At 35.1% G+C, this 8,054-nt stretch overlaps 1 long non-coding RNA gene across 1 annotated transcript in view; it reads right to left on the bottom strand.

Moving 5' to 3' along the window:
* Positions 1 to 5,870: 5,870 nt before the first annotated feature.
* LOC125278038 overlaps positions 5,871 to 8,054 on the bottom strand; it is a 29,193-nt gene continuing 27,009 nt past the window's right edge. Inside the window, exon 3 of the long non-coding RNA XR_007187036.1 lies at positions 5,871 to 5,926. This is a non-coding gene — a long non-coding RNA (uncharacterized LOC125278038). The remainder of the gene's footprint in view (positions 5,927 to 8,054) is intronic.

Genomic DNA, 8,054 nt, shown 5'->3' with positions numbered 1-8,054 from the left:
CTTAAAGATCAAGCCATAATGTCAGATTTATATATTAAATGAGATGTAAGACATGGTCATCAAGACAATAAATTGGCATTAAATTGGCATGTCATTTTCAAAAACAGTCATTTGAACTACAAAAATTTTGTTCATTATGTACATAGTAAAAAAAAAAATCAAATAAAAAGCATATATTTCATAAACATTATTTTTAATACAAAAGTAAAAACAAATCATTTAATTATGAATTAAAAATATTAAATATTAATTTAGTTTTGGTTTTATTAATTCAATTTAAAACTATTTATAATGATTAATTTAATAAAAAGTCATTTTAATAGTACAAACAGTGTCTCATATATGTTCTGATTAAAATTTCTGTCATAAAAAGATTTGATGATAAATATACAAAAAATATGAAAAATGTTTAAAATAAATTTGGTGAAGTATAACATGTCAAACTGTAGGTCAATACCAACCATCCATCCATCCATCCATCACAAACAAAAACAAATTTCCATATGCTTATATGGGGACAGTACGATTTATTTTTATTTTTTATTTTTTTTTAAACAAATTATAGGAATACATTAATTCAGCAAGGATGCATTAAATTGCTCAAAAGTGTAACAAAATAATGTTAGAAAATATTTCTATTTCAAATAAATGCTCTTCTTTTGAACTTTTTAATATTAATTTAAGAATCTTGAAATAATGTTTCATGTAGCAGCATAACTGTTTTCAACATTAATTAATAAGAATTTCTTTATTTCTTAAACAGCAAATCAGCATATTAGAATAATTTCTGAAGGATCATGTGACACTGAAGACTGGAATAATGACTGTTGAAGATTTCTATTTCAATAATATTGTAATAATATTTCACAATATTCTGGGTGTACTCTTGGGGTCTTTTTGATCAAATAAATGCAGCTTTGCTGGACAAAAGATCCTTTTTTCAAAAACATAAAAAATCTTTTTTGAACCATATAGTGTTTATATATCTATATTTATATGCACTGTGATATCCAGAGACTCTGCTGTACTACTCCTTAACCCTTAAATGCATACATCGGGTCTTCAGTGACCCGTCATTCACTACCCTCCTCCTCGTTCATTTTTTAAAGTTAGACATCAACCTTCTTGGTATTCCTCAATCAGTTCATTATAAAGAATATAACAAGAAAAAAATCATAAAATTATAAAAGAATGCCTATTTTTGTATTAATTTTTTGTCAAAATTGTATAGGGTCGCTATCGACCCGAGGTGTGTATAAGTGTACGTATATATTTTTCTGCACAACAATAATTGAATCTTATATGACGGAATAAGTGCAATTCACCTTTATTCCACAAGGTGGCAATGTCTGATACACAATGATGAAGTGACAATCCATTCAGACAAAAAACAAAAGAATAAGCAAAACATGAAATGGCTCAGCGATTTACTGCAGAGCAAGTACTGAACGCAATCAAATATGACTGTAACTGTCACTGGATGGATCTGGTGAAGCTGTTAGCGATCGAAATATTGATTTTGAAGATGTTGAAAATTATATAGTTTTGAGAATATGTTTGAGATTGCGAATGGGCTCATATTCGCGACCTCAAACATAAAAATAGCCTATTATTTGTTGAATTTACTGGGAAATGAGCTCTGACGAGGACAATGGTGATGGCATAAAACACCTGCTCAACCGGAGCCCTTTCAAGCTCCAAAAGGTAACAAAATATGATTTATTTTATTCTTCTGTAATTGTTACTCTAATATCAGAGGATTTTTATATTATCACGACAGGTAGCGATCCATCAGTGTTAGATATAGATCCGGGTCGATAAAGACCCGAATATGTAAGAATGATTGGCGAAACAGTCATGCATTTATGGGTTAAACAATAATATTAGAGGGCCTGGTTCCGTGTATGATGGGGGCCGAGTTGAGAGGGGCTGTCACACATTCTCAATTACGATTAATTCATCTCAGCTAGATGGAGGAAGCGCACCCCAGTTCACTATGTTTCCCACTAGTCGCCTGCTATTCAAAGACAAAACATCTGCTCTCGCTAACAGAAAAGTACGCATCAGCCCTTCTCCCTGCTTATGTACTTTCATTTCAGGAAAATAAGACACTTTGCTGTCTTCCTGCTCTGTCAAAACACTACATAATTACTCTGAATAAGGCTCTGCAAAGCGGAAAAAGGAGAAGATGTTTGTTGCTATCTTTAAAGCCACAGCTGCACTTGTTCATGTTTTGTAAGTGTTTGAATTCGGAACGTTTCACTAACGAAGATGCTTGCGGAACGGGTGGGAGCGAGAAAGCGTAATCTTAGTCTTGATTGGTTTTAACAGCTCTCTCTTCATCACTGAAGTGTGTGGAAAGTGGAGGTGTCTATTTTCGACTCTTGTGTAATGGAGGACTTCGATGCACGTACTTTTAATCAGCTTCCTCTGTGCAAATGATGCCAGGGAGAGAGTCTATTTTCCCTGGCTTTGAGGAACATAAAGACCTCAGGGAACAGTCTGGTTATAAGATACACAAGTGAAAACAGGAAATTACAGCAAAAACAAACAGTTTCTGCTTTTGCTACTCTGTTTATCTGTTTGAACGTTAGCATGAAAGCTGAATTGTAATTGTAGATTAAATGGTTTTTAGTTTGTTATATGCAAGAAATCAATGGCAAGTGTTTTATTAAATATAAAAATTTAACAATCTTCAACAGTCTGTGTGTTTATACTGTATGCATATATGTCTAAAACACCAAATCAGCACATTAGAATGATTTCTGAAGGATCATGTGACACTGAAGTAATGACTGCTGAAAATTCAGCTTTGCCATTAAAGGAATAAATTACATTTTAAAATAAATTTAAACATAAAACAGTTGTTTTGAATTGTAATAATATTTCATAATTTCACTGGCATTTGCAATCAACTCAATGCATTAGACTTCTTTCAAAAACATTAAAAAACGTACCGACCTAAATGAATATATACATTACATACACTACTGTTTAATAAAATACTGTCTTGTGTCTCTTGAAAAGATTCTAGAAAAAGAGTCAGCTGTTGAATCACTGGAAAAAGTTTTTGGTTTTTGGAGTCTATAAATGGGTTTCCTTTAATCGACCTCGGTGGATATGATTTCCTTTTCATCAGAGAAAAAATGGCTACAGGTTTCCATGAGAAATTCTCTGATTCAGTCCCAAAATCTTTCCAATTAGAAAGTGCAAGGGACCCTGCACTCCTTTTGTATCACATTTCACACAGAGGAAGCAGCTAGTCTCTGTTTCCTGTCCTCTAATCTCAAGTATCTCTTTACTGCCAGCCGCATGATAGATGTTGGCTGGATTGGTGCAGTCTGTGGCTTTGAGAATTACCCAGGCCTGGCCCATGGTTCCCACCCCCAACCCAAGAAAAAGTCAAGCAATCATGTCGCAAGAGCCCTTGCCATTTTTCACGGAGATAGTGTTTTGATTGCCTGGGAAGAAAATAATACCATTTACTTCTCTAAATTGCCAGGCTGGATTCCCATTGGCTGAGAAGGAAGCCACAGAGTAAACATGACTCTCTCCTTGGCCTTTCACTTCCTCGCCTCCTCATCCAGGTGAAGCTCTATTTAGCCAAAGAGCACTTGAAAACTGAGATCTCAGGCCTGAAAAACAGTCTTTAGGGCTAAAGGACTCCCGGATAGACGTGCACAGCGGGACGCTCGCAAACAGCATGTGTGTGAAATCTCACCGGGATGAACTGAACAATGTCTGAGGAGTTTTAAAGGTTAACCCTAAACGTGATTTAAAATTTACAGTGCTTTCTGATCGCATGGCAACACTGATCAAGCATAGGTTTTAAATTCCATGCTTCTTTCGCATGCATTGACACTGGATTATAACAGGTTTAAGGAGTCAATAATTAAAGGCTTTATCCCTTACAAGTACACTGCAGTTGCTTAGAAATATGTTTAAACTTAACAGTCTGCACAGAAAACACTGAAAAAAGTGAAGATATAGTTACCTTAAAGGGACAGTTCACTCATTTTTATTTTTTAAAAGCTTCATAAAAAAATATTTACATTTTCATTAGTGTATCCTAATGAGTCAGGTTGATTTAGTCATATTAAATAATATTTTTGATTTTAGATGTAAAATTTTTTAGGTTACTTGACCATTTTTTCACTGTATCTGCTTCAAGCTTAATCACTGAGATTTCCTCTAGCAGTTCTGTGTATCGTCAGCGCCGGGTTCAGGGTCAAAGGTTAGATGGTCTTGTCAGACTAAATGACACTGGGAAACTTTGGGGTCAAATAGCTATAAACAAACATCACTCTTAAGAGTTCTTACAAGGCATCAATTTCCTTTCTTCATGCAAAATGATAACTCATTTTTTAGTAATTAAAAAAAATAATATATCAGCCATTTATCCTACATCGCACTGCAACTGAATGCAAGCCTTGTATGGTTTAGTTTTTTTCCCCATTACATGATCATACACATGGAAAAATGAATATTACTTTTGACAAATATGTTCACAATTATTTTCACTCACTTGAGATGAAGACTCCAGTCATATCAGTAGTCTAATAAAAGCTGATTTATTTAACATGGAGCAGGTCGCCTCATGAGAGCGTCATGTTGAGATCACACTACTCGCTCTCTGTCTCAGTAACCTCCCTGTTACCAGATGCTTTGGCTCACAGAAGAAATGAGTAATTGCTGAATTTGGATAGCATTTCTATGATGACATCTGTAACTGGAAACTTGATTTTTAATGTAATGCTGCCTCCATGCCTGCAATAGGTTTCAGTAACTGTCTAAAAAGTAAAACAAAAAAGTCGAAAAAAGTCGAGATAAAATGTTGAGAATAAACTCGTTAAATTACGAGAAAAAACTCGTTAAATTTCGAGAAAAATGTCGAGATAAAATGTTGAGAATAAAGTCATTAAATTATGAGAAAAAAGTCGTTAAATTACGAGAACAAATTTGTTAAATTACGAATTTGTTCTCATAATTTAATGACTTTTTCTCCTAATTTAATGACTTTATTCTCATAATTTAATGAGTTTATTCTCATAATTTAATGAGTTTATTCTCAACATTTTATCTCGACTTTTTTCTCGTAATTTAATGACTTTATTCTCATAATTTAACAAATTTGTTCTCGTAATTTAACGACTTTTTTCTCATAATTTAATGACTTTATTCTCAACATTTTATCTCGACTTTTTTCTCGAAATTTAACGAGTTTTTATTCTCGTAATTTAACAAGTTTATTCTCAACATTTTATCTGGACTTTTTTCTCATAATTTAATGACTTTATTCTCAACATTTTATCTGGACTTTTTTCTTGAAATTTAACGAGTTTTTTCTCGAAATTTAACAACTTTAATCTCGAGATGGTTTTATTTTTTTATTATTGATTGGCCCTAATCCTCTTCCGTAAATTTCAGACCAGTATGACTTTCTTTCTTTTGCTGAACCTAAAAGAAGATATTTGAAAAACTGTTTTTCTCCATACAATGAAAGTCAAAGCAGTCCAAAACAACATTGGCCCCAAATGATTTAACTGTGGACAGAATAGCACTAAGATATTTACAAAAAAATATATATATATATTAAATGCGTGACATGAAGCCACATAATTGAAAATGATTTGATTTAAAGTCATATTTTATATCTGTTACGGTTGCTGGTGTAGAGATGAGGCAGATACGGATTTCCACAATAACATCCAATACTTTAATAAACAAAAGGCAGGAAACACCAAACGCAAGCATAACACAACAGAGAACGAACAAGGAGTGCAGGGAGTGAGTGCCATATAAAGGGAGTGAAGATAATGAAGTCCGGGTGCAGGTGATGAGTGATGATGAGGAGCTGACGAGGGAAGTGAGTGCAGGTGACGAAACAGGAGGATCATGGGAAATAGAGTCCAGGGGAACAAGGGATCTGTAACAATATCGGGGGAAAAAAATTACATTCAGCTCTGCTAGTTTTTGTTTTTATCTGTATTCTGGCATCTGCTTTTCCAAAATTAAGCTCCTATCATTTTACAATGCCTGCAAACCAAATAAAAACAACACGATTCAATCAATCACAGTTGTTCTTTTCCACCACATTATTGGTTATGAAATTGGTGACGTTCTGATCTGTCACAGTTATAAGCCCAAAAGCGTGATCATATTTCATCCTGTAATTAGAATGTTCTGTGTCAAAAGGTTTCAGCAATTACTGTCCAATCACCCACTTTAATAATCAATATCAATAAAGTTTGGAACAACCTTCCCTCTCCCACCCCTCTGCTGAAGCCCCTCTTCCACTTAACATTCCACCCATGGAAATCAACTGGCAATTAATTCCTAATAAGTGTTAGAAAATGCCTAATTGCTTCTCGTGCCCATTCTAGTCAGCTGTAACGAGGAAATGAGCTCGGTGCTAATGATGCATTGCCTCTCAACTACACGGCACAGTCGCTGGCTTTAGCCAGTGTCTTTTAATTAAATAGCGTGTGTAGTGCAACATCTTCTGCCACCACTGGCTCCTCTTCTCCCCACGGGTTTTGGGCCCCTGACAGCATGTGATATCCCCCTCTGAGCCAAATTAATTAAAATATGTGGCCTGCTTCGAACCGGAGAATGTTACCGCTTCTGAGAGAGACAGAGAGAGAGGGAGAAAGAAGAAGAAGAGAGAGAGAGAAACCACAACAAGGCATTCCTTCCATCTGGTTTGATTCCATTATTCAAAGCTCACGAATTTGTAAATGGTTTTGTATCAGCTAAAGGAAGCAGATGAGATAAGAGACGTCGCTGGTAAAAGCCTTTCAGGTTATCTCCCATGCTGCTCTGATGTGTCTTCAGACAGTACGACTGCATTTAAGCATCATATATTGTTCAGCATGTCAGGAATCAGGAATCGCATGTCCTTTTCCTTTTGTCACCTTCAACAAATCATCTCGCAGCAGAATATTAATGATAGGCTAAGCAGTAATCCAACAGACTAGATCATTTTATTCATGATGGTTTATGATCTTTTATGATACTTATGCGTGAAATGATTTGGCTCTTCAATATATAACAAAAGTCTTCCAGAAATAAAAAAATAAAGGGGAAAATCCACTATAATGAATTGTGCCATGCAGCTGGCATTGTGTAAAACACATTTGGCACCTGTTAAACTGGATTGCGAGCGGTTAGCAGGTTTTTGCGCTGAAATACTCAAAAAGTGGCACAAAAGTTTATGCATATGCGTGTTCTGAGGTCAAAAGAGATGAACTTACAGTCCTTAGATGCTGGAGGTCTCCAATTTTAGACCGTTTTAAGACGCATCCACTTCAGTTACTGTCTTTTATGTCTGTTCACCAGACTTTGTCTTGGATGTGGCAGCACTTTAACTCCATTTATCTCTCTGACTCTCTTCTTCTCTCATCCAGCCATTCAACTCAGTGGCAAGATAATGAGAAGTGCTGTGAAATTTGAAGCGCAACAAACAAAAGTGGCTGTCTTGTTGCTTTTCTTTTCTTTTTATTTCCACCAGCCAATGGACAGGAAAAAGGCAGGGTTATGTTTTAAGATTTAGATTTAAACCACAGTAATTTTCCACATTTTTGATACAATCCTATGAGTTTCTCTCTTACTGTTTGGCACCCTCAAATTTTCTTTGGAGTATAAATGACTTGTGGACTTTCTTTCACTTGCTGTGCTCAAACTTTCAGCATACTTTACTTTAAGGAAACATATATTACGCAGAGCTAAAATTTCCCAGTCGGAGACATGAATGAAAATGTTAGCATTTAAAATGAGCAATTTATATTTCTCATTTCCTGTGCTGTAACATACAGAAGGAAATTAATGAGTGTTTTGAAATCCAGGAAAAAGGCAATACCTGTTTCTGGACCTCATCTTAACAGTCTAGCAGCAAAAGGTGCAAACCACTGCACATTCATACTTGACTTTAATGTACAGTATTACCAGGGGATACCAGTACCAACCCCATAAGCTATTATCACCAGTATCAACCCCATAGGCCATTATCACCCATCACTCTGCTCTTTCTGAGGGAATACATGTTTTTAGCTTTT

The sequence above is a fragment of the Megalobrama amblycephala genome, linkage group LG11, assembly GCF_018812025.1.
Source record: "Megalobrama amblycephala isolate DHTTF-2021 linkage group LG11, ASM1881202v1, whole genome shotgun sequence".
Lineage (NCBI taxonomy): Eukaryota > Metazoa > Chordata > Actinopteri > Cypriniformes > Xenocyprididae > Megalobrama > Megalobrama amblycephala.
The sequence above is the reverse complement of the archived record's forward strand: the minus strand, read 5'-3'. Positions and strand labels throughout refer to the sequence as shown.